The 27,302-nt window shown below is 50.4% G+C and overlaps 1 long non-coding RNA gene across 1 annotated transcript; it reads right to left on the reverse strand.

The window, feature by feature from the left end:
* Positions 1-1,145: 1,145 nt before the first annotated feature.
* Positions 1,146-27,302, reverse strand: LOC117802056. The gene is made up of 4 exons (XR_004625086.1): positions 26,986-27,302; positions 4,162-4,269; positions 2,503-2,717; positions 1,146-1,918 (listed from the first exon to the last, which is right to left on the reverse strand). It is a non-coding gene; the product is annotated as an uncharacterized LOC117802056 (long non-coding RNA).

Raw genomic sequence — 27,302 nt, forward strand, 5'->3', positions numbered from 1 at the left:
TGCTTGCAAGGGAAGATCAGCTTGAGTCAGCATGGCAGGAGGGCTTCCTGGAGGGGGGGTAAGTATCAGCTGAGCATTGAGGGTCAGGAAGCACTCTGATCGTAAAAATGATAATTAGGGTGACCATATAATTTATCGCCCAAAATAAGACACTTTGGGAGTGAAAAGAGAGCTATTAATAATTACACCGGGGCAACAGGCATAAAATGGGACTGTCCCAGGCAAATCAGAATTTACGGTCACCCTGGTGATGATTAACTAGTAAAAGAGACACCCTACTTGAAAGTGGACGTGGCTGGGCTGTGTTCCGAGGAGCACCCCAGAGGCCTCTAAGGCCATTCCCCTGTGGATAGGGCGGGTCTGTCCTGAAAGGAGTGGACATCCCCATGTAATGCACCCTAAGAAGAGGCGGACCTCACACGGGACACTCTCAGGCAAAATCCGAGTCTTGCGTGCAAAGCAGAGGGGACTGTTTTCGACTTAGTTCAAAGTTCTCCAGACCTCATCTTCTCAAGGCCTTATTTTGAGTCCAGAAGAGCTCCTGGGGAGGCACTGAGACAGAGCCCAGGAGGCGGGGCCCTGAGAAGCAACCTCGTAGTGCTAGGGAGCGAGTCGTCTCTTAGGTACCGCGCTTGCCCAACACGAAATTTTCTCGGTTTATTTCCCTCTTGTCCCAGAGACAGTCAACTCTCTGACAGTGACTGCCTGGCCTCCACTAGCTCATGTCATGGGGAAACAGTGGTTTGTCCTCAACAGATTAGAGGAATAAAGGGGAAATAGGCGATTTGTAGGCCAAGAAGTGTCCTCAAAAGAATTAATAAAATAGCTCTTAGGAGAGTGATTTTCAAACTATTTTCTTAGCATATGAAAAAGTACATCAAATGTTCTGATTCTAATGGATAAAACTTAATAAAACTAAAGGATCTCGGGTTTGATCAGGAGTGGGAGCCCAAAGTGTTGCCTTCTCTTCCTCTCTCTCGTCCCCTCCCCACTGAGGGGCTCTCATGAAGTCCCCAAACGATGCTCCAAGGAGCGGGGTTTGAAGACCCCAACCCCACAGCAGCATCTGGTCTGCATGGAGCCCCGGCGACCACTGCAGAGGGCCAAACGTGGCCTGGAATTTTTTAAATTTCATGTCACTTTATTTAATTTTGTTTCATTTTCCATTTGTGACCCTTCCGTGGTGTCCTGCAAAGTCTGAAAGGGATGTAGACAGAACATCACCAGGAAGATTTATTGGCTGATCCCAAACCCACAGAGCCCAGAGTCTCACATACACACAGGGCCCTGGCCACAGAGTCACCCGATGGTCTGGGCAGACACAGTCTCTTGTCCCTGGCCGAGCACCCCCTCTCGATCTCTCTGAAGTCAGGGCCACAAAGATCTTCAGTGTCGGCTCCAACCTGAGATGTAACCACAGCTTCTCCTCACCAGCGTGCGTTGGAGCCTGTGGCCAGAAGCTAGGGTGAGACCAGCAAGGCACAAAGGGCACAAATTCAAGGGGGCATCATTCTCAGTAGAGCTAGTACCTAGGTGTGCCTCAGTCGCCTCACTTGCCTTGTCCCAGTCCTGAAAGTAGTCTCCAATCTTCCAGACCCTCCAGAGAGAAACATCTAGAATTCATATTTTTGCTAATATTGAACCCTTTTCATTGAATCATACTGGTGAGTTACCCCGCCAAAGACCCCTCTCCAAGGGTGAGCGGGGGAAGCAATGAGGGGGGAACAGAACACCCATCCTACTGCACTTTTCTGAAGAAAGCCGTGTCTGCAGACCCGTGGAGTTCATAATGACTGCCCCGTGCACGCAACAGGCCAGGCAACATGGGTCTTCAAATGCCATGTGGAAGAGACCGGGTTGAAGGAGACGCTCGATTTTTCGATCCATCTGTTTCCAAAGAGTTACAATTTTCCCAAAGCTGTAAAGAAAGATATCAGTGTGAAAAATGATTTGAGAGAAGACAGAACATAATTTGGGAAGTCGGGTCACTAGCCATGCCTTTAGGGGTCCACACTTTTCTCAAATGAGCCCTATCTCCCCAGCAACCAGCAGCAGAAAAGCAACCAGATTTATGAACCCCATCAGAGCTCGGGGACTCCGTGCCTTTCTCCTTTCACCTACCCCAAGCCCACGTGAGACAGAGCCATGCTTAGCTGGACGCCCAGTCTGAATCCCAGCCCACCTCTCCCTAGCTGTGCATCGAGTTACTTCACCTCTCTGTGACTCAGTTTCCCCATTTGTCAAATGGAAAGGTAATAGCTATGGATTCACTGTGGTGCTGGGAGGGTGGTATGAATGCACATACGTACACGCATGCAGTTTCTGCAGACAGAGTGTGCTGGAATAAGTGCGGGCCACCACCTTGTCAGACGTGACTGTGATGTTTATCATGCCCCTTTTACATCTGAGGCCACGGGGCTGTGCATCACCCAGCCACTGAGTGGTGGAGCCAGGCTGAGACGGAGGTCTGGCTGGCATTACTCTGCCACCACCAGCCCTTACCTGTGAAGCCAGTGCGCCAGATCTCGTACGTTCTCTCCAGACCAATCTGCAGATTGCCCGTGAGGAGGGCAGGGCAGTAATCCAAATTCCCATTTTACAGGCGGGACGACTGATCCCCAGGATCCTCCCACATGCCACCAGGGGCCCTGGGCCCTCTAAGCCCTCTCGGGTAGGCCAGGCCTGTCCAGGTCCTGCTGTAGATTGTGGGGACCCACCTAGGAACAAGACAAGAGGACTTCTGACGTCAGGACATGTTCATTCTGATGCTGAAGGTGTCAATTACGGAGATAGTATCTTTATATAGTTTAAGATAAAATAAGGTGAGAGGGGCTCCTGGAGTTGGGGGGTCAGGGAGGGTCTCTGAGGAGGCAACAACACAGCAGGGACCTGAATGAAGTAGCTCTGTGACGACAGAGGGAGAAGCGTCCCCACGTCGCAACCGCACAAACACCACCGGCACCCCCCACACCAACCGCCTCCTGCGCACAGTTCAGAGCAGAGGCTCGCACAAGACCTGCGGGCCTGACAAGGACAGAATGCTTTTCTGGAGGCTTCGCTTTTCGTGTTTCTGCGTGCAGGGGCTCAGAGTCTCCTCCCAGGTGTCCCCATGACACAGGAAGCCAGGATATGGAGACCAGCTCCTCAAACCCGGCAGAAGTGAGAGGAGCCAATAGACCGACACACTGAGCCTGACAGTCCAAGGCACGGAGACCTGCCTGGAGCCCCGCTCCTTGAAGGGGTCTGCGTCCAGGGAGTGGCTTGCCTAAGTCTCACTCTTGAACTCCAAAGTCCGAGGAGCCCGCTGTGCTGGGCACGAAGCCCCAGCAGCCCAGCCTTGCGTTCAGGCTTCTCTTCAGTGGTTTGTTTCCCCTGCACCCGCCTGGCAGTGTGACCTCCCAAGACAGCCAACAGGTGACTGCCGAGTGTTGGTCTGGAGTGTGTGTGCACGCACACGTGAGCACACATGCATGCACACGCATATGTGTGCAAACCCTTCCCACACCCTTCAACTTTCCTCTTCTTTCCCGCTTTCTCTACCTTTTAGCCATTGTCATCTCTGGCACATAAGACACCAAAGATAGGTCAAGGACCATCTCCGTGATTCACCAGAAAGGGACAAAGAACAGATCACACAGAAGCAGAAACACAACACCCGTAACACACGGCTACCCTTTGGCAAGGGTATTATTTCTAGTCTCCTTATTATGATCCCAGTGACCCTCTGCTGCTGCAGAGGAGCCCTGGATTGAATGGGGGAGCGATTGAATGGGGGAGCAACGTGGGCTAATGGGTATTCTGGGAGGTTCTTGGGGGAGAGGCAGGGCTGGCCCCATAGAGTGTGGAGCCTGGGCCCTGCCCCCGGTAACCCTTGGTTCAAACAGAGAGTGGGTGCACACCTCCCCTATGCTTCACCAGGGATACACCTGAGTGAGCATCTCTGCTGTCCTCTTTTTTCCAGAAAGCAGTCCCTTTCTTTCCATTGTATTTTATAGTCTTGGGCTAATAATAATAATTCAACCCAACTGGCTTTCATTCAGAAGACAATAGTATCGATTGTTTGAGAGTAATTAATTCCTTGTCATTTAGTGGGTGTTTTCGTTTAAGTAAACTTTTCTGAATCTTGAGGAAGATAGTGATGACTTCAACACAGATCCTTACCTCCAAAACTCGCCATTGTGTTGTTCTGTGGAAATTCAAGGGTGGATTCTGATCTGCCAGAGAGATCATAGAGTACTTCCTGGGGGAGGTGGTTTTTTAGGAAGGGCACTGAAGGAAAAAAAATATCTATGAATAGGGGAAAAATATATTCTAGGTAGGAGAAAGCTCAGGAAGGAATGCCACAAGTCTGGAACACATGAAAGACTGTCAGAGAGCAGGGTCTAGACCGATTGGCTAGAAAACAGGAAGTGTGACAAGCTGCCGGGTTAACATATGTGAAATCTTTCCTGAAGTCCATTAATCTTGCAAATGTTAGCTGCTATTTTAGGGCTGGGAAGGCCAGCAGGGGCCAACACGGCATCAAGCAGCAAGGGCGCAGTGCCACCAAGGAGAACATGACAAGCTTCCAACGCCCCACCTGGAAGTGTATTCCTGGTCAAGTAGGGGATGGTGGAGGGTTTCAGCAGGAGGGTGGTCGGGTCATGCTGTGGCTTGGGAGGGGCCTTCTGGAGGCCAGGTGGTGGGTAGGCTGAGGAGACCGGAGACCAGTATGCAAGCGGCAACAGCAAGAGCTGATGAAATCCTGACCCGAGGCAGGGAAGAGGACTCAGAGAGGGAAGGAAGTAGATACGGGCTGGGCCAACACAGCATCAGGCAGCAAGGGCGCGGTGCCACCGACGAGAACATGACAAGCCCAAACGCTCCCTCCCCACTTCCTTCCCTTGCTACTCATGGGACTTTGGGCAAAGGTCTGTGCCTCAGTTTCTCATTTGGTGCACGGCTCTGTGTGTTCTGTGGTCTCACCAGTCAACCTCCTACCTTTGTAGGCTTCCAAGCCTCTGTGACACACCTTTTATTCATACCAAAAGCAGATTCTCATTGGCAACTCAAGAAAAGAATGAATCAAAAGGTAAAAAAGGGGCGCCTGGGTGGCACAGCGTTTAAGCATCTGCCTTTGGCTCAGGGCATGATCCCAGCGTTATGGGATCGAGCCCCACATCAGGCTCTTCTGCTATGAGCCTGCTTCTTCCTCTCCCACTCCCCCTGCTTGTGTTCCCTCTCTCGCTGGCTGTCTCTATCTCTGTCGAATAAATAAATAAAATCTTAAAAAAAAAAAAAAGGTAAAAGAATCCATAGGTCACTTCTTTCCACACTTACTCCTGTTAGGTTAAGCAGCAGAAAGAAAGTGAGAAAAGACGGGTCGGAAACAAATCCCGTCTGTGCAGTTGTTAAACTGGGTTGCAAGGTGGCTGACAGACTGTGTGAGGGACGAGTGACTTGAACGTGTTTCCCTCTCAGTGACTGGCTGACGCCAGGCCCTGGTGTGATGCAGGGAGCAGACGAGATGTTTCCAGATACCATTATCCAGACCTGGAGCAAGCAGCTGTGGTCCCACTGGCTCCTTGTGACCCCAGAGGAAATCGGTGTCTCCTTTGCTGGGCTCCCAGCAAGTCTCTGAGTTTGCTGGAGAAGAGTTCTCCTTTGTCAGCCAAGTTCACAAAGAGAAGTGGCAGCCCCACCACCTGGGAAAAATGTGCACGATGCCAGCTGGAAATCAAAGGACAACCAAGGTTGCTGACCTGGACGGTCCAGGATTGACCTTGAGTGCAAACAATGGGAAGCCGGGTAGATGGGGATCCTGGCTCCACACCCCTCTGGCAGTGTGATCCCAAGCAAGTCACACAAAGTTGTGGAACCTCAGTTGCTTCACCTGCAAAATGGGCATCATAGGGCCTACGCGGTAGGGCTGTTTGCGGGATGAAGGAGATAGTGGATACAAAATGCTTTGAGATTCAAAAATGTTGTTCCTACAGGAGACGTTACTTTGATCACACTTTGCTCCCCAGCACATTAGCTCTTTAGCAAGGACACCTCCCAATCTCTCCCGCCCCAGCCCCAACTAAGCTGCCCTCAGGCCCTCACAGGTCAAGGGAGAGCTGGGTTGGGATTCCATTGCACCATCAGCCCTGCCGCCATGTTGCCTCTCAGCCATCTAGGCATTCTCCGGACACATGACCTTGACTAAGTCAGTTCACTTTTGTGAGCGTCACCCTCCTCACCTACCCAAAGGGGACCACCATGTAAGCCTGTGGCTAAGACCTTTCAAAAGACGTGCACGTGCTCGGCACATACCACCTGCTAAGACAGGACCCCTGCCCCACTCCTGCCTGTGACCTGTGTGAACTCAGGCAGGCTATGTGACCACTCTGAGCCTCAGTTTCATCTTCTCTAAACAAATATTAAATATTAAAAGTACTTAATACTGGGGCCATATGAGAAATGAATAACTTGATAAATAAAGTGCCCAGCACCGCCCTTCAGTCATGGTAGGTGTTTAACAAGGAGAGACCCCCTTTCTCATTCCTGTCCCCTACTCTGCCCCCAGGGCAGTTAAACCTTAAGCTGCTGCCCCAAATCTTTGGTAAATTATAAATCCACCTGAAAAACTTCTTTAGTCTTCTCTATCCATGATTTAACCCTGCCCTGATTGTTAAAGGTTATGTCTAGCACCTCTGTTCTCTTGCTCCTGTAGAAAAGCCAGAATCGGGGCACCTGGGTGGCTCAGTTGGTTAAGCATCTGACTCTTGATTTCAGCTCAGATCATGATATCAGAGTCGTGAGACTGAACCTTGCATTGGACTCCATGTGGGCGTGGAGCCTGCTTAAGATTCTCTCTCCCGCTGCCCCTCCTCCTCCACTCATGCGTATACTCTCTTTGTCTCTAAAAAAAACAAAAAACAAAAAACAAAAATCCAGAATCACCCAACTGGTAAGTGACTTGACGGGGATCTTTTTGCTGTCTCCATCTTGGGGTTAGGATCCTACAAGTCAGTTCTGATCCATAAGCCTCCAAGCTTAGGAGGCCAGAGGAAATATAAGGGCATTCCTAAAAACCTAAATAATTATAGGGTAAATAGAAATCCTGTTTATAACCTACTTACGTCTTGGGAAGTGGAGTCCCATCAGTCCTTCCATGAGTCCTATAGTCTGAAAGGTGACATGACTTACCCATTCAGCATTCGTGGAGTCCCCACTGTGTGCCAAGCATGGTGCTGAACACGGAGATGCCATGGAGGGAAGAGTGGTTCTGTCCTCATGGAGAAGACCAACGACACCAAGACACCGTAAGAGTGAGCATGACAAGTGCCAGAGAAGGCAAGGCCAGAGGGCCCGGACTTGAGTTCACCTTGGGGGCCCGAAAAGGCACTTGAAGGGTGGAGGCAGAGGCGGGGAGAGGCTGGAGAGAGGGAACTGTTCCTGGCAGACGGACAGCCAGCTGAATTCAGAGCCTGGGTTCACCCCAGTCTGAGCGGACACTAGCAGGGAGGCCAGGGACTCCCTGGGGACCAACCAAGATGGTTTGCCAAGTGTCTGAGCATGCGTGCAGCTCGCGGGACCAGCCTTCACAGCTTCCTAAAATCCTCAAAAGAGCCCATTCCACGTACGGGTCAGCCTGCCCTGCCCCCAAGGCCAGGAACAACTGCAGGCAGATGAACACATTTCCTTGGGGGTGACTGTCCTGCACTGTCCTCAGGTGGGTGGACAGCCCCCTCTGGCCTCTCCTTCATGGGGGGAGCAGCCCGGCTGCTCTCAGAACCCCCCCTCCCCCTCCCATCCACACTCAGAGAAAAACCTGCTCATAGAGGCTGAGCGCGGGGGCAGGGAAGGGGTGCAGAGGGGGCATTGGAGGGGTTATGCCAGGGTCACTAATGGGGAGGAGTGTTTCTCATCAGAACCCCTTCCCTAAGAGCTCATCGATTATTCATGGCCATTAAGAGGCCAAACTTCCTTCTAAGAGAGGGACCCACGGCTTGGAGGGCAGCTGGCCAGGCCAGCAAAGGAAGCCTGGGGACAGCCCCAGCAGGCAGTGTGACGTCCCCGTCCTGGGGGTCACCACGGGGGCGATGCAGCCTCCAGAGAGCAGGGAGCGGGCCCAGGTCGGGCCAACTGGCAGCCTGCTCCCGCGGGCACGCACGGAGGCGGCGCCCTCGGCCGGCTGGCAGATGTGCTCATCCACTAAATAATTCACGCCCTCCAGGAAATGGACCGTGGAGATGCCGAAGCCATTAGAGGCTCTGCTGCCGGGGGCAGGGGACACGGAGGAGAAGAAAACACGGAGGCACGACCCACCCTGGCCCCTAATGGCTTCAGCGTTGCCAGGCACGCTCATGCCCGGGTCTCATCTGGATTCGCCACGGCCCTGCTGGGCGTTCACTGTCCCCTGGGTTTCCCAGGTGAGCACGACAAGGCTCAGAGAGGTGGAGGGTGTTACCGCCAGGCTGCACTGCCTGATGCTATTCAAATTAGAACTCAAGCCAAGTCTTCTGATCCTCAGCGCATCCTTCAAGCAGAAGAAATTTCTCTAAGAAATCAAGTACCTGCTTTCTTTCCTTTATCGCTATTCCTGTGTGAGACCAGATGCTCTGCTCCCCCCTCTCTCAGGCCTCTGCACCTGGGCCCAGGTATTCCTGCCCTGCCTAGACACACTGGGCGGACTGTCTCCCGTGGGGACCCAGCCACTAGAAGGCGGAATGGGCCCTGATTGCGACCAGTTGTGTCCCTGGAGAGCCTGAGGTCCAGAGAGGAGTGATTTGTCCAAAGTTCCATGTTGAGGAACAGTATGGGATCCAGGAGCAGGACATCAGATTCCAGCTCCCTTCCTTTTTAGGATGCCGCCTCTGGTCCACTATCAAAGTCATCCCCTTCGGAAGGACAGCTGGCTGTGTTTCTGCCCCAAGAGGCAAGGCTGGGACCTCTGATTTCCAGGAGCCCAAGAAGATCCCCGCAGTGAGCTACCCAAAACCACGCAGCAGGGACAGTTCCAGACTCCCACAGCCTTGGTTGGATGAGAGAAATAAAGCTCCGGCTTAAAAACCCGCTCTCGGGCTAGCCCACACAGGGGAGGGAAAATGCAACGCCAGGGGGGATGCAGACGAGTTGCAGGCTACAGACTTGCCCGGGGTTTATTGATCACTTCTCAGAAACTAGGTCAGTGCTGGGGACGAGTGTCAGTGCGCGTGCTTCCGTGTGCGGCTGTTCACGTGGCCTTTGCTGCCTCAGGAGTGGGGGCCGGACCACACTGCGGGTGTTAGCCTCCGGAGGCTGCCGAACCAAGTCCCACAAACTGTGTACTTGTGGCTTGAAAACAGCAGAAATTGCTGTCTTAGTTCTGAGGGCCAGAAGTCGAACCCAAGGTGTTGGCTAGCCACGTTCTCTCCGAACTCTCTAGTCAAGGACCCTTCCTTGCCCCTCTGGCTTCTGCTAGTCCCAGCTCTCCCTCCAATCTCTACCTCCATCTTCCGTGGCCACCTTCCCTGCGTGTTTCTGTGGCCACACTTCCCTCTTCTCATGAAGATACCAGTCATCTATGGAATAGAGGCCTCGACGTCCCCAATGACATCTGTAGTGACTCCGTTTCCAAACAGGGCCACACTCGGAGGTCCTGGGGCTAAGGGCTTCAACCTATCTTTTGCATCAGCATCCCACCGCACCAGATTTTAAAAAATTCTTGGTTTAAGGGTTGGGCAAGAATCGGTTCATCCCGTCTCCTTCTCCCACCGCCAAACACTGTCACGGCCCCTTTGGCCAAGGAGCACGTGCCCGGGAAAGGGCACCAGGCAGAGGGTCTGCAGCTGTCATAGCCCCAGAACTCTCTTCCATCACTACCAGCTTGTAAGAACTTTGTTAGCAAATAACTTACCCATACACAGTTTTATAAGGTTTTCTTTTGCTCACAGTCCAAGTGATAACATTCCCTTAATTCAGCAAACATTTACTGAGCAGCTACTAAGTGCAGCGCCCTTGCGGAGCAGTGGAGACACAGGAATTAATAAGATGCTGTCCGTTCCCGTGCAGAACTCCACCTCGAGAGGCAGAAGCATTTGAGTAAATGTATAATTACACCACAGAGTGATAAATGCTGTGATAAAAGGGAGTCCCAAATGCCATAGGGTACAGAACAGCAAAAAACCAAGTTTCTGTGTGACCTTCATCACTCACATGACCATGCGCTCTAGCTGTCTGGCCCATAATGCATGTATCGCCTCCAGGAAGTACAGAATAATCTGGGTTTTCTTTTGACAATAACAGGTGGCTTACTGAGGAATTGCATGGTACTCTGGGTGGGTAATGAGGCTCGAAAGCTCTCTCCCAGAGCCTTCAGCATCTCACACCAAGGAGGCCGAGATGAAAGGGGACAGTTCGGGCCAAGCAGCCCTCAGTCACCCTGAAAACCACCCAAGCAGCACAGCCTTATGGCGCCTACTTCCCTCTTGGCCCCAGCAGGTCCTTGTATCCCTGGGACACTGAAAGCTCTCGACGTGCTTCTACCGAGTGGAGCATGCAACCCCCAGGGCAGACGTGCCATCGAGTGCAGGACCCTGGAGGCAACCGCACACAGCGGTGTCTCAGGTTTGAGATCCCGTGTCATCCTGTCGGAAGGACTGTGTATCTCAGATCCCTGGCAGTGCCACCCAGGTGACAGCTGCAGCCATGGCCATGTGTGGCAGCCCATCCTATAGACATTTTTATAGGAGGTGACAGCTTTCCTACTGCACAGCCCATATCTCATGGGAGGCGAGGAGCAGCTGGACAACCACAAAAGGGCTTTGATGTCAATATCAATTCCCTCGACCATGAACAGTCAGTTCTCGGGAAGGGGGAAACAAAGAGCCAATAACTGCCTGAAAAATGTCCGATCACTCTCAAACTCAAGGAAATGTTAATTAAAGCAACAATGGGTTATCAATTTGACTTCATTAAACTAGCAAAAAGGTACATGCAAGATGATACTCCACCCAGGAAAGAGACAATGGAATGAGCAGTTATCTTTCATTTGTAAAGGAGAAAAAGTTAGGACACCCTCTCTGGGAAAAGAAGACATTTGTCAATACAAACCAAGTCGCTTTAAGACACTTGGCCTCTAGCAAGCGATCTTAAGGAAATAATCATCATGTGTTTTATACAGAATGGTGGGTCTCACGGAGCTGCTTAGAATAGCGCCAAATAGTAAACAATATGAATGCCCAGCAAAATGGGGGGAATGAAATAAATAATGGTACTTTCAGAAGATGAAATGTATGAAGTCACTTAAAATCACCTTTTTAAGCCAATGTAATAGATGAGAAAATATTTATTTTAAGAGAAAAAGTGAAAAAAGCCACACAGAATTACACCTACCACTTAATACCAGCTTTGCAAATAATGTGTTTTAAAAGACTGGAGAGACGTTCGCGAAAGCAATGAACGGTGACTATATCTGCTTATCGGAGTACAGCTTGGGTAAGAAATTTTTCTTCTCTATAAATTCCAAATTTTCTTCAATGCTTATACATTAGGGTTCTAGTTAGAAAAATATTTACAGCGAATTACCTTCTTTTACAATATAGACACGTGTGTTAATATGTCTAATTATATAGATATAGGGACAGGATTCCGTTACAGGCCAAACAAAGAATATTTATTTAGTGAAAGAGAAGGTAGTGGTGACTTCAAAATTGTCACTCATTGTGCCGGACATCTTTGTATTCAATTGTGTTCAGTTGGCATGACCATTGTTTTAAATATTTGGCTGCCCTGGGGATGACTGAAACGTTGCTTATTTTTCAATGCCCCGTTCAAGTGTCATCTCTTCCTGGAAGACTCCATGAAAAATCAGTCCACGGAATCGGCCCACCCCTTGAAAATCTTTCAGATGGGCACAGTGCACAACTCACTGATGTTCTACTGTTCGCTTCCGTTCCACGCATGTGCGTCATATCTTTGCTAGATTCCGCACTCTCAGGAGCAGATGTACTGGTTAACTCTTATTGCATAACAAACCATCCAAAACTCAGTGACTCAAAATCACAAGTCTAGAACTGTCTGAGGGGCTGCGACTCGTTGTTTTTAGCTGAGTTCCCTCCCATGCCGATGGTTAGCTGCCCGGTTGACTAAGGGCTAACTGGTCTAGAGAGGCCTCCGTGGACACAACTTATCTCTGCTCATGCAGTCTAACCCCCAACCAACTAACCTGGGCTGCTTCTCACGGTGGAGACGGGATTCAAGGATAGTAACTGAAAGCACACAGAGCCTTTTGAGGCTTGGGCTCAGAGCGGGCACACTATCACTTCTGCTATAGTTCATTGACTGAAGCAAATCACAAAGCAAGCCTCGATTCAAAAGGTGGGGAACTAGACCCCACTTCTTAATGAAAGAAGCTGAGAAGTTACGTTGCATGGATACAGAAAGGAAGGAGTTGGGGCCATTGTTGCCAAGGAGGTTCGATTTGTTTCAGTTCGATATTGTGCCTCGTCCCTTGTCTGGTGATAATATATGCACCAACCATTTTACTGATTGCTAACAGCTTCATTCCCACTTTTTTCCCCTCTGTTCTGAATTGCAGGAGGCTGGAAGCCTGGAAACTATATGCAAGCCCAGATTCCCTTGCCAGATGGCTTCGGATTTGGTTCTGCCAATGAGAGGCGCTGCCAGGAGATTGAAAGGCAGGGAGAAGAGAGAAGCCACTTTGTTTTTCCTACTTTTGCTTCTAGCAATAGCAAGGGAAGAGGCAGACAGACGTGGGCTCCGGGGTTTCTGCTCAGGTAACATGGCTCCATTGGCAATAACCGGGAGGTAAGGGACATGCCAGCAGGACCATGCCCGTGAGCATGACAGCAACATGGCAGCCCTCCTGGTGACGTGGCCCCGAGGGTTCTGACTCTAGAGGAACAGTACAGCAACAGGCATGACGGTGGCCTCTCAAGATCCCGTGTTGTTAATGACCGTGGGCTCCTGACTTTCTAAAAGCAATGCTTTTGCCACAGGACCAGCAGCCACACCAGCAGATCGGTGCCACAAACAGTCATAGACTCCACCAACTCTCCAAACCAGCAACCTGGAATTCGTTATCTGGATATTTGGTAAAACGGCACGGGAGTAGATGACTTTCTAGAAAGTACTAGTAGATGGCAACCAGTAGCTGTGCGAGGACAAGTTACTTAAGTTATTATCTGTGATTGTCTGTGATGACATGGCTATTGAAAGCAACCTTTTCAGAGAGGAAGTCACTGGTGGCATTGGACAGAATGATTATGAGCAATGGCACGATGGAGAGGGGCTTTCTCCGACTCCACTGGAGAGTTTACTGGAAGAGAAGCTTATGGGACTTTAATACTTAGCTTAAGGTACAGTCTGAAAACTGGAAAACCTCTGTGTCAGCCCTAAAAGAATCTCCAATTTCTCATATCCTCCGGGTGGACACAGGTTAGAGTCAGACCCAAAATTTATGTCTACAAGTTGCAGAATCACAGTAGTGATTGAATTCCCGGCCTTGCCGGGATGAGCATATGACATTGAGTGGGAATGAGTGGGATTCTGAAATTTAGAACAAGTCAGTTGAGATGACCTTAGATAACGGTCAGAATCTAGATGCATCAAATCCCCTGGGAAACGTTCTCTGCAGAAGCACTCTGTCCTCTCTGTGAGGAAACCCTGGAATGCAAAATGACCATCATGATATCGTACTAAGTAACTAGGGGCTGATAGATTCAGCCTATTCACAGGCAATGACTCTTAAAAACACTATAGAAAGAGCAGAACCAGACCTTCAAGAAGCCATTCCACCTCACCTCCTTAGTCAGTCGGGTAAACTGAGTCCAAGAGAAGCTCTGATCAGAACCCTCAGCCCTTCCCATCACTTTAAGAAAAATGAAATGGGAGCCAAATACTTGCAGGTTCAAGTTGAAGTCATCTGCATCGGGTCCACTCAAGGACTCATCTCTTGAGGGTCGTTCCTACCAAAATTCCCACAGGAATGTGACATCGGCTTGTCAAACGCCACTACTCACTGCGACATATGAGTAACATATATTCCGGTCTGGCTTTCCACAGACTTATTCAAAGGTTATAAATTCTGATGCGTACTCTTAGAAGGCAGGTAATCACCGTCTGTGGAGAATCTCATCACTAACTTTAGAGTCCACAGGGAAAGGTGGCCTCACCCATGATGACATTTCAATGACTAAATAGCTGTTATCCGATAAAAGCACAACATTCTCTCAGCAATCTCCCCAGCACACCGTCCTTCACATGATACCGAAGCTTCACTTCCTTTCAGATTTGCTCGGACTCGGTATATTTTCCAGGGCAGTAAGGTGGTAAGCAGAGAGCCCTGTGGGACCCGCCCAAGGTCAGAGCCAGGATGGAAAGAGAGCAGCTGGATTTGCAGCATATGCCCTTAAGCCCAGATCACCTCCCCGGTAACGATCTTCCCGAAATTTCTCTTTATGATGTCCCCTCCTCTCCACTTCCTCTGCCACTGCCATGGTCAACGTGTCTCTTCCAAAGGGTTGTTCCAATGGTCTCTTAATGGCTTGTCTACAGTCGCTTTCCCACAAACATTCCCCAGAGTGAGCTTTCTGAAATGTCATTCTGACCAGCTCCTTCCACCAATGGCTCTCAAAGGTCTGCAGAGGGAATTCCAAACTACACAGCCCGCGGACAAGGCTGCCCAGCACCTGCCCTGCTATCACACCTACAAGTGCCCCTACGTCCCAGCTGGGCAGCACGGCCTGAAGTTGCTCAAGCACGCCAGATCTCACACGAAGTTCTTCCCTCATGGTGGTCTCGCTGCCACCACTGACAATCCCTTTTACCTGGCTCTCCCACTGGCACTTTAAGATTCGTTGTCCCGTACCCTTGGGAACCACTCCTGGGCACTTCCAGGCTTCTGTTCCACCACCTGGAAGTTTAGCTCTACTCTAAAGCCTGTCCCAATATAGTGTGCTTGTATAGTGACAAAAACGTTCTCCCACTACGTGTGCAAGCTCTCTGGCGTCCCCTCTGTCTCTTACCACAAAGTCTGACGCTTAGTTCATGCTCAATGGTATTTAACGGATGGATGGATGAACGCAAGGATGGATGGATGGATGGATGGATGGATGGATGTCTAACATGCTATTTTCTTCTGCTAAAAAAAATTACCTCTTACCCACCCCCCACCAGACTGGATTTTTTTTTCCCCAATCCTACAAATTAGAAGATATTATTGCTTCTATCAGTCATAGTTTCAGAAATGTAAAGATTAATACTCACTACAAGCAGCAAATGTTTCATCCTTAAGGTGCCACAGGAATAACATTTGCTAATTTGTATTTGCATTTGAAATTGAAACACAAATTGGCACGAGAACTATTACACATCCCGGCTAATTAATGTTCTAAAAATGAATTATGCAAATCAACCTCAACAGGCCTCAGAAGCTCTTTCCCTGTATAATGAGCGACTCAGAATGTGAACCTTGTTTAAGGGCTGATTCTGATGGGGCTGTGGAGTGGATTGAAGCCGGGCTTTGGAACCAGACGTAGCCAGTCCTGCTACTTCTAGCCAGGTGCCCGTCGGCCTGCACCTCACTTTACTCGCCTGTGAACTGGGAACACGAATGCCTACCAAGTCGGGGTCCTGAAAGAGTGAAAAAGGAAAAAAAGACTAGTTCAGAGTCCCTGACTATTACAAGTAGCTGCCTCTACCCATTTGCTTCCTTTGTCCTTTGGCTTCAAGATGGCCCCCTTCAGACCATCCCCCCTCCTCCCACACTGTCCCTGCCCTCCCTTCCTCCCTAATGCCAGTCCTGCCTCAGACAAGACTCTGCCCTCTAGATCCCGTTTTCATTTCATGTCCTAAGAATCTAACATCTAGCTTGGCCACTGAGCATTCCTTAGGCCTTGAGAATGGAATGTCAGAACAGCTGGGGGGAGGTCATGGTGACTGATTAGGGAGCAAAGCAGAGAGCAGTGAAATTCTGGGCAGCTGTCTGTGTGGTCTGCAGCAATGCCCTGATAACCTATCATCATGACCACTGGCCGTCTCCTGGCTCGGCTGGGCCTACAACGGTTCCTCCAAACCAGCCATGCAATGCAAGAGCGTGGATCAGGCACATTTGGTCAAGAAGGACTGGTGGGCTCTCACTAGATAGGGTCCCACCACAGGCACGTCTGATGGTGAACATGATGATTAGAAGTAATACAGTAATGGGCTTCGAGGAGCCCAACCAGAGCTGAAGGCTGGAGCAGATGGCAGGACTGTGACCACCAGGACAAAGTAAGGACTTACCAGGAAGACCCGTTGGACACGTAGCTCTAAGCTCTTGTGGCCAAGGCCATTGGCATGTTGAGATTTCCTTAGTTTTCAGCTACAGACACACACGGTAAGAGTCACTCACAGGAGGAGCCTGACAGCCAGCTCCCTTCTGAAACCGCGACTGCTGTGTACTGGTGACCGGCCTGACCTGGATGAGCCAAGTCCCTGGGAGAGGGTGGCATCAGCAGCAAAACCGAGACTGATGGTCCCTCCAGTCAGCCTTCCACATCCAGGCTAGAGGACTTTGCTACCCCTCTAGTGAGGAAGAAAGGCAATTTAAGGGAGCGTCACACATCCCTCAGGCCTGCGTGTGGAGCAGACCAGGGACAGCGTCTTCATCTGTCCGGTGGAGATCATTTGGTTCCTTTTCATTTATTCCTTTGAACACTTCCAAATTAGGGGATCTCATGCTAGAGGTACTATTTAAATAGCAGTAACAGAATCAAGATGCCCACCATCTCAGGAGTAGGGACGTTTCCCTCTGATGGAGAGAGCTGACCCCCTACTCCGCACCCATGCTTGTTATGTGTCTCAGACACACAAAGAACAGAAAAGCCTTGGGGTTTTCAGTCCTATAGAGTAGGAACTAGCTCTGAATTGAAGTATTTAAAGTAGGGATTATAAGAGAAAATTAGAAAGTCTCACGAGAGAAGCTGCCTCTGAATTATTTACGGTCCCCGCCATGTTGTTTTACACTTACATTCAAGCACCGTCTGGTGACTGAGAGAAGCAGTAGCTTCAAAGCCAGACTTCCAGCTTCGAATCCCAGTTCCATGGCCGGATGCTTGTGTGACCTTGGGAGAGTCATTTTATCATTCATTCAGTGTCCTTTTCCTCAGCTACAAAATGAGGTTTATACTGACAGCCTGGGACAGACGCATCGATTGGAAAGACAACCAGAATGGCTGCTCCAGGTGAAAGGTCTGGAGCAAGGGTGCCGGAACCCAGATCCTGACTCCAGTGCCCTCCAGCTGCGTGGTTCTGCAGGGCCCCACTGCCTCCACTGCAAGTAGGGTCATCATCCTACTGGCCTCCCAGGATCAGCGAGAGTCTTAAGTGAGTCTGCCATGGGCTGGTTGTCTGTGTCCCCCCAGAACTCAAGTGTTGAAATCCTAACCCCCAAAGGTACTGGTATTAGGACATGGGGCCTTTGGGACGTTCTTGAACCATGAGCGGGAGTCCTCTGGAGTCAGATTAGCACCCTCCTAAAAGGGACTCCAGAGAGCCCCCTAGCACCTTCCACCATGGGGGGAACACTGGATGAGTGTTTGAGCGAATCAATAATCCTAAAAGTTAACATGTAAGAACCTACTATGCGGCCAGACACAGTGTGAATGTATGAAATCTGTTCTAGTCCGTTCAGGCTGCTGTCACCAAAAGCCACAAGACGGGGGGGGCTTACAAACAGCAGAAATTCATTGCTCAGAGTTCTGGAGACTGGTAGTCTGAGATCACGTGGCCCACCTGCTCTGGTGAGGGCACTCTTCGAGGTTGCAGACTGCTGACCTCCGGTTCTGTTCCCCCATGGTAGAAGGTGCTAGGAGGCTCTCTGGAGTGCACACCAGGTCCTGTCCTAGACTCCGTAACGCAGAAATGAATGGCACAGAATCCTCGGGGACTCAAGGACCACCGGACAAGAAGGCACTCACATGAATGATTGCTGCTGAGCACAGACTCCAGAAAAGAGCGGTCCTCAAATCCCAGAAAAGGGGACGTTTGAGACAAACCTTGAAGGATAGCAAAAAAACATTCAAAGGGGTGACAGTGTGTTCCAGAGAGCAGTACCTGAACGTCCAAGGCACAGAAGTGAGGACAGCAGGCCGCCTGCAGGAGCGGTGTGGTCCGGCTTACACAAACTCTATCCCTCGCGACTGCGAGCCAAGAGACCTTGGTTTTAAACTCTCCTGAGTACCAGCTCCGAGAGTTTGGATTAATTTCCCAACTTGTAAAATGAGCCTATTAACAGGCATGATCCTTGAGGGCCCTCCCAGCTCTGAGCAACTCAATTCTCACCAGATTGCAAACTTCCGGGAGGCAGATTTCGGGTCCTGTGCCCCGGCTTCCCCTCACGCACCTCAGCGGGGGCCAGGTTTGGTGCTTAAGAAGTGCCTTTTACGCTTCCTGAATTTTCTAGTCTTTTCTAGCTTGGAAAGCTCTCATTTTAACAGTTTGTTCACAGGCAGGTTTCGGAAAACACGTATTTATAAAACTGAGACTCCCCCCACCCCCGCCCCCTGCTGCCCATCTTGAAGTGTTTTCTCATTAAAACAAATCAAAAATGCATACAAATGAGGTCAAGGCTTTTAAAATTCAAAACCAAGATGTGCCCATCCCCTGACTTGTCTGGTTCAAAGGACGCTGAGGTCGGGGAGCCTCTCGGACAAAAACAACCCAGGACTCTCCAGAGTAGACAACTTGAGAACGTGTGAGAGCCGCTGCCAGCCCTGGCTGCTGCACCCGATAAAATTAGCCTAAAAATGATCTCCATGGCAACAGGAAATTTGTTCTTAAAGAAGGTTAGAAATAATGCCTTTGGAAGAAACTCTGCAGCAGATAGAATATTCTCAGATTACACATAAATGGTGTCTATGCCAACAAAGTGACGGGCCAAGCGGCTCAATTATCTGGATAATTTAGGCCTGAACCAGTGATTTGTAAAAGAATAGGAGGCTTTTAAGACCTGAAGAATGGAATGTGGCAGGTAGGCCCGGGCTCTGGTAGCGGAGTGATCAGAAGCCCTGCCTCTCCTCCAAGTTTTCTCTGACCATCTGGGACCCCCAACAGGACTCGCAGGCACCCTGGGTGTCAGTTACGCCCCAAGAATCAAGGAGAGGCGCACAGGATTGTTCCATGGATGGTCAGGAAGTTGTTGGGGAGCAACAGTAAGTTCTGGAGAGACAATTCCAGAGCAGGTGCCCAGACATTCTCCTTTTTGCACGAATAAAAAGACAGCCAAGATCCCAAGACCCTCCCGCCCACTTTCTCTCCAACAGATCTCCATTTGCTACGAGTTAGCCTTCTTTCTTCTCTAACCCCCATCTTCACCTCTTTCATTCCATCCCTCCTTGGAAGATTGAAAGTCATTCGGGAAACTGAAACCCATTCTGCTTTGATCAGTTTTGAGAGGAGACAGCAAAGTGTGGCTGACTCTGGAGCCAGGCTGCCCCGGTTCAAATGCTCCAAAGTCCGGGCCTTGGTTCCTCATGGGGAATGAGAATAAACCTGACTTCCTCGTGGCACAGAGGTGAGGATTGAATAAGTTCGTACTCGTAAACACTTAGAACAGTGCCTCATGCAGTAGGAGCTCTACCTGCATTTGCTGACCCCTCCCAAATCATTTAAAAGACTCAAGCCACTGCAAAAATCAGCCAGGACTCTCGGACACAGAGGCACCCTGGTAATTCCTGGGTTGAGGTCTCTTTCACTGTGAATCATTAAGGAATCACAAACGATGTCAAATGCCATGTGTCATCCTGTGTCCTTTTCACACAGACGAGACACTACACCCAGAGAGAGAAGGCATTTCTGGGGTATGGAGTCCCAGGTCGCCCCCAGGGACTTTCTAAAGGGGACTTTGTCTTCCAGGCAATGCCACAGGGATCTGGGTGTAGGACTCTGCAGCTCCCAGCTCAGGCCAGGCCCTGGCCAGCACTCTGTAAATGTTTGCCTAACATCTCAGCCCCCATCTTGTTTGTGTGTGTTTGTTTATTTACTTGTTTGTTTGCTCATTAACGCATGAAGGTATTCCTCAGGCAGAGATAAGGATCCCCAGGGCCCCATGAACTTTTCAGGAGCTGGGCCTGTAAACTGTTATCTCCAAAGATGTTACCTTGGATAATTCATTTTGAAATCATCCAGCTGTGGGGATACCATGCACCACCCCTCAGGGGGTTTCAATAGTTCCAGAATCTGGAGGAATCCAGAGTGTGAGCTTTAGAAGCAAAGTGGGAATCTGGGCTATGACACTTCTCAGCTTTGTGAGTTAGCCAAGTTACTGAAGTGCTCCCAGCCAGCTTCTCCATCCTGAAGTATAATAATAGCCAACATTTGTTGAGCATTTACTGTTTGCCAATAACTGTGTTCACAGCTTTACGCATATTATCTCATTTAAATCTCACCATCAGAGAGGAGAAAACAGGGGCAACCAGAAGGTATTTTATCACTGAGTAAATAACGTACCCATAACGTAAATTTACTTATTGGTTAATAAGTAAATGGCACAACTTGGGCAATTACCCTCAGGGTCTCCCTGGTGGCTGTGAGAACTGAGTCTTACAATGTATAGGCTTGCAGGGGAAATCAGCACATATTACTTCCTTCTTTCCTCTTGGTTCCAGCTACTAGATTTGATCCAAAAGAAAATGACCTTATTTCCCTCCTTCCCTTCTTTCCTTCTTCCCTGCTCCCTTTGTTCCCTTTCCCTTCCTCCCTCCTTCCTCCCCTTCCCCTCCTTCTCCCTCCCTTCCTCTCTCCTTCCCTCCTTCTGTTCTTTCCCTCCTCCCTTCCCTCCCTTTCCCCTTCCTTTCCTCCTTCCCTTCCTTTTCCCTTCCTTCCTTCCCTCTACCCTTCCTTCCTCCTCCCTTCCCCCCTGCTCTTTCCCTTCCTCCCCCCTCTTTCCCTTCCTTCCCTCCTTCCTTCCTTCCCCCTTGTATTTATTAATCAAACATTTGGTATTCAATACCAAGTTCCTTATTAGCAACTAAGCAAAGAAAGAAAGAAAGAAAGAAAGAAAGAAAGAAAGAAAGAAAGAAAAAAAGAAGAAAAAAACCGAAGCAGGCCGGACCGGCCCTGTCCTTAGGCAGCTAGTAGTCCTGTCTTTTGTTTTGCAATGTTACCTAACTCCCCGGAAACACACAGACTCCCACACACACACACAAATACACAAAGAACTAGCCAAGATCCCAAATTTCCATTTTGTTTTGTTATCAATCAAAGAAGAAAGAAAATTCATTTCTCAAGAGCCTCCATGGGCAAGGCTTGCTTCTATCACCTCCTTGAATGACCTGGGCCACCCTTTGAAAGGTATTATTATGCTTATTTTTTTTATGTGAGAACTGCTCATGGACTTGTCCCTGGAGGCCAAGATGGGCTTGACCCTCCGGCCTTCCCCTCACCAGACACCTACGGTTTTGCTGTTGTCCTGGGATTCTCAATGTCCACTCCTCTGGGCTGACTTTGCAAATGAGAACTCAAAGATTTCTGGGAATGCTCTTCTCCCCTTTTGTGGAAAGATCTCTTGAGCCATGCACGTTCCCACTGATAAGCCCCTCTCCCGTGCAGGATCACAACCGCAGTCCCCGGGGCGCAGCTGGGACGTGGCACCGCCCCTGCACCCCCTGCCCAGGGAGGGCCTGGCCCTGGCCAGATTTACAGCCACTCACACAGCTGTTTCCAGCCAAGGTGAGGGCTTCCTCTTAATGGTGTCGTTTACAAGTCAATAAAGCCATGGAGCCCTGTTTCCGCAGCCGGTCCCACCTCAGGGGCTCTGTTGTCTCACCCTGCAGTCAGGGTGCCAAGGGGCCGGCTAGGGGCCTCATTCCTGCCCTAATGGCCCTGCTGTCCCATCAGGACCAGAGCCCCCGGCCATAAAGGCCTCCTCCCCTCAGAGGGCAGAGTTCAAAGCTTTGGTTCCCCAGGACCCAGGCCTAAACTGTCGGCCCCGCCCTGCTTTATGGCTCCTGCTCCCCTGTGCTCAGCACAGAGCCAAGCCTGGGTCCTTATCTGCCGGGGGAGATAAAGGTGGGGGCTCTGGGAAGCCTGTGGCCACCCGAAGGCGCCTTGGCCATCGGCTCCAGCTCCCACAGCTCTCTGGGGTGTGTTTAATGAGCTCGGGGAAAGAAGGCCTTTCTCAAACCACAAGGAAGACACTCCCTCTGGCGCTGGCTTTCTGTTTTCTGGGGGGAGGGCCAAGGGGAAACCTCTGAACTCTCTGGGGCTCACTGCATCCCCAGAGGCTTCCCCAGGCCCAGGCGATAATGAGGTGAGAGAAGATGGCGGCTTAATGGGCCTGGGCCTGCAGAGAAGGGGAGCCGGTCAGGCCTAGGCCCTGCTGGCGGAAGGGGGAGCAAGTCAACGTCACGAAGCCCAGGGATGGCACAGCAGGGTCAGAACCGCTCAGGCGTGCACTCAGCCACTTCTAGAAACATAACTAGGACACCTACCATGCGCACAGCACTGTGGTAGATGCCACGGGCTTCAGGGTGGGAGGAAGAACAGCTAACCTCCTGCGGCCCGGTCCGGTCCGGGGATGCTTGCCGGAGGAGAGAGGGTGCCTCCTGATGAGGAACAGGAAGAACGGAAGTGAAGACATTTGCAAAAGGGAATGGTGCACACACAAGGCTTGGTGCGTTCAGGGAGTGCCAACAGCATAGGTGACCGAGAGGGAGGCCGTGGGGGCAGGGCTGAGGCCTGGGCTCTGTCCCTCTCTTTAGTTTCACACTCAGGGGGGAAAGAGGGGCTGGCCGTTCTCTCTCGGTCCCCTGGCCGGTGTCTAAGCCAGAGACACCACACACACAGCTTTTTCTCCCATCTGGTGCTCTCAGGAAGCCCCGTGGTGAGGCCTAGGTCATCTACTCCTCACCCACACAGTCCAGCAGGGACAGCCTGCAGTGACCAAAACCCAACCCCGGAACTGGAATGACTAGTAGGAAACACCATGAGCCCCGCCCCCCCCACTGGGAAATAAGAATTCAAGGGATGTGTCGCCTTACCACCCGCCAGGGTACAAATATACAAGAGTGCATCCAGCAGCCCTTGTCCTTACTCTGCGCATGGCCTGGGAGAGACAGCCCTGCTTCCCCGGGGCCTGCCGCCGATGGAGTAAGATTCCCATTCTCGAGAGGAAAGACTGAGTCCCAGAGAAGTGACGATGACCGCAGCTAATATAAGGCCATCACTGGCCGATTCAGTACCTTGGGGTGAACCAGAAAAGGACGCGGTCCCATGGGCGCAGGCTCCGGTGCACAGAGAGGCTCTGTGTGGGGGAGAAGGTGCCCTTCCTCCAGGCAGACGCAGAATCGAGCCCCGCACAAGGAAACCCCCGGACTGCGGCCTCCTTGGTCGGGCAGCCCGTGCAACTTACGGCGGCCACCATGGGCTAATCAGAGAAAGTGTCCAGGCCACATAAGGCCGAGGGAGAGAAACGGGCCGGGACAGCCATGAGGCAGAAGGGTGTTTCGGTCCCAGCTCCATGACACCCTCTCCTAGAGCTGCAGCCATGGGTGACTCACCGTCCTGTACCTGTGCACGAAGCCTGATAACACCTCCTTCACCAGGGCTGGCAACGGCTTAGAAGTTGATAGCGGTTCCTATTTTTCCAGTGCCTCAAGAGCAGAAGATAAAGGATCCCCAGAGCCCTGGATGTTTTCCTTCCTTCCTCACTTAGAGACAGGTCTTAGCTATTTGTTTCCTGCCTACATATAATTACAGTGCAAGGGCCTCATTCCGCAGGCCTGTTTTCATGAAGGAGGAAGGAAGTCACAGGCCTTTGCACTCCCCGCTCAGCTGGGAATTTGACTCATCTGTGATTGCAGCCAATAACCCCTCCATGTTCCAGATCAAGGTGCGGCCCAGGCCATTTGGGACTACTCTTGTGGCCATCAATCCACCAAGATTCTCAGCCCTGACCTCCAGGACACCTGTCCCCTCCAATGGCCTTATGAGTCTATGGCTGGGGAGAAGGAAAGTCCCTCCGCACATACCGCACAGCACAGCAGGGCAGGCCGCTCCAGCCACCAGCTGCCCCGACCGTGAGCTGGACCAAGAACACACGCACCGTGAGCATCCCTCTTGGGAAGGTCTGAGCAGAGTGCCGCACCAGCCTCGACGGAGCTGGGAAGCCATCAGACAATGATGCTCCTTCAGGGCTCAGCTCGGTGACCCAAGGTGTCCAGAGAGGACCACTGGCTCTGTCCAGCATCATTTCCATGTGTACAAGAGTCATTTCCATTGAGTTAAGGGAAGAGACACAACTCCAAGACTGGCTCTGTTCCATGACCTTGAACAAGTCCCTTCCCGCTCTGCTGCAGACCCTGCTCTCCAATGGGGGAGTAGGAAGACCGAACCCCAAGGGCCCTTCTGGGCGGACAGTTGGGATGCTGCGGTTCCAGGAGTTACAGAGGACTCTTGCCTAATCGGGGGTATGGATCAGAAGAGAGTATTACTTGTGAAAATAGAGCTGTGAAAAAGGAGAAACCCCCTTGCCAGGTTGAGGGCTGGGGGATTCATGAAGCTGTTACAGAAAAAGCCCTAAAGTTGTTTTGCAAACAAAGCTGACTTTAATGAAGCGTCTTGTGGATCGATAAACAGACTCCCAGTCAGTGCCCTAAGAGTTAGGATCCTTGAAAAGAAATGTCCTTTTTTTTTTAAGATTTTATTTATTTATTTGAGAGAGAGAGCATGAGCAAGCGGGGGCGGGGTGGGGAGGTGAGAGGGTGAAGCAGACTGACTTCCCGCTGAGTAGGGAGCCCTAAGTGGGGCTCCAGTCCAGGGCCTTGGGATCAGGACCTGAGCCAAAGGCAGACGTCTGACTGAGCCACCCAGGTGCCCTGAAAAGAAACTGTCTTTATTATCTAAAGTATCAACAGGGCAGGAAGACTCCAGGTAAAGCCCACGTGCATTAGAAAAGGCTATTTAAGCTAAGATGTAAGAGACTTACAGTTTTACTCATCCCGGCCCGACAAAGTACCTGCCTACCCTTGGCCAGGCACTGTGCTGAGGACAGAGAAGCAGCGTACCTCTTGCCTGCAGAGCGGGAGAGTCATAAAGAGGACAGTGGTTGACCTCACCCAGTAGCTCAGCAAGGATCCTCGGGAACATGACAGGCCTGAGAGGTGGGTTCAGCAAGAGTTATCATCTCCCTCTTACAAAATGTTAACTGAGGCTCAGAGAGGTACACCCATTTGTCTAAGGCCACACAGCCAGGAATAGAAGAGAAGTTTGCCAATTCTGAGCTTCTGACTCAGTGGGCCAGAGCACTTTCTATCTGCTTCTGTGTCTCTCTTCAACAGAGGGCCCAAGACCAAGAGGTTATCATCCCTCGGGACCTTCTGCACAGAGTGGGTGCTCCGTGAGCATTTGTTAACCAACTGGGTTCTTGGCTCCACTACTCTAGACAAAGGCTTGATTGCCTCTTTCTAAGCCCTTAATTTACCTGTCTCCAGTTCTTTCATTCTGTTTGTGAAAGGATTGTGGCTTCTGCAAACGGAAAATCCTAAAAGGCATTGCTCCTACAATCCCCTTAAGCTTACTGGTATTCCAAGCACAAACCTCAAAACACGCTGCTCATTTCCTCTAAAAGTTGTAAGCACTTCTCTCCATTCCAGTGGCAGGAAGACAGAACAGAGCCTCGGAATCAGGCAGGACTGGGTTCCTGTCTCTGGGTGTCCGTGGGCAGATATTGGCCTTTCTGAGCCCCAAGGGTCAGTCTGTAAAAGGGAGTTGATGCTCCCTCTAACCCTGGACTAGATGTTGGACCTGCCACATGAAATTCATCAGAGCCTCTGCCACACCACAGGCTTTCGAACGACGCAAGTGGCCTTCCGACCCCCTTCCACAATTGGACTTAAGCAAGTCCACTTCTCTGGCCCATTTACTTCTCTGCAAGAGTTTTCCAACGATCGCCCTCTCTGGCCCCCTGGTATTTCAGATCTGTCTGAACCGATGATCAGAACTGGACCATCTGAAGTCATGATGGAGAATTCAGAGCCTCCTGAATTATTTGGTCATCTCCCTGGACCAGCTTATTCCATTGACTGAGTGGCAGAATTTCCTGCCACCAACAGCGTCTAGAGCAGGGGAGGTGTGTACACTCGACCCAAAGGACGGCTCATAATGAGGGATGATTCCTCTTCGTGACTTCAGCTTTGAAGACATAACCACAAGGACTTTGGGGGGCTCCTTCCGTTGGGAAAGTATTAGCCTCGGCCGTCTTATCTATCAGTCTCCATAGATACAGTATCTGCCTTATGAGCTTTTCAGGGTTCCACAAAAAATTGGAACGTTGAAAAAAATATACTGGTTCTAAAACACAAAGCAAAAACTGCAAACTCAAAGTAGATGTTTAATTAATTGTCAAAAAATGTAATGTTGTGGCATATGCCACTACATTAATTGTTCAATTTTATCACTTGTGAACATTTCCTTACGTTAGAAAACAGTGTGCGGGTTATATTTTCTCACTTGGTATGAATTTCCAAATAGACCGAGAAGGGGAAAAAAAAGAACTTAATGTAAATTAAGTTACCCATAGCTAAATAATTTCAAAAGCAAACTTGCAGAAGTTCTTTTGAACTTTTTGGTAGCAAAAGTAAAGAAAACCCCACAATACATGATATGGAATGATGGAGTTGCTTCACATGTGATAGGTTGTCGAGTGGGATCTCCAAGAATGAGAGAGCCTGGGCTTCTAGAAGTCTTTCAAGAATGCAAATCATCATCTGATCAGTCCTGATGCTTTTCACCCAGAGGGAGGCACCCCCCTAGATGCCCCAACAGCTGTAAGGACTTTCAGAGTTTTGCTTGCCCAAGAACCGGGTGCCATTTTCAAATCTTGGGCCACCCTTTTCCCAGCCCCTTCTGCTGAGCATTCTTTCAGCTAATAAAACACCGGTCATCCAGCACTGGGTGAATATTTACTCAGTACACACCATTCTAGAGTTAAAGGCTGAAGGCCACGCTAAAGTTAAAACATTAAAAAGGAAGTCTTACCTCCTGGGTCAGTGTTACAATCTTCTGGGAGTGGAATGTGACCCCTGGTGGATTTTAATCACAGCAGATGGCATTACCTGGAGTCGAAAAGAGGCCTCTGGGACTGGAGCAGAATATTTAGATCCGCTCCCAACCCCATCCGGTGCTGCCATTGCAGAAACTCCTTTTTACTCCCTTCTACACTTCAGTTTCCACGGCTGTAAAATGGGGATGATGATCCCTACCAGGAAATTGTGAGCGACAAACGAAGTGCCTTCCACTAACTCTTCTGCAACCCGAGAAACACTGTACAGTGTAACACGGTTACGCATCATTTA

This window comes from Ailuropoda melanoleuca, chromosome 4 (genome assembly GCF_002007445.2).
Source record: "Ailuropoda melanoleuca isolate Jingjing chromosome 4, ASM200744v2, whole genome shotgun sequence".
Classification (NCBI taxonomy): Eukaryota; Metazoa; Chordata; class Mammalia; order Carnivora; family Ursidae; genus Ailuropoda; species Ailuropoda melanoleuca.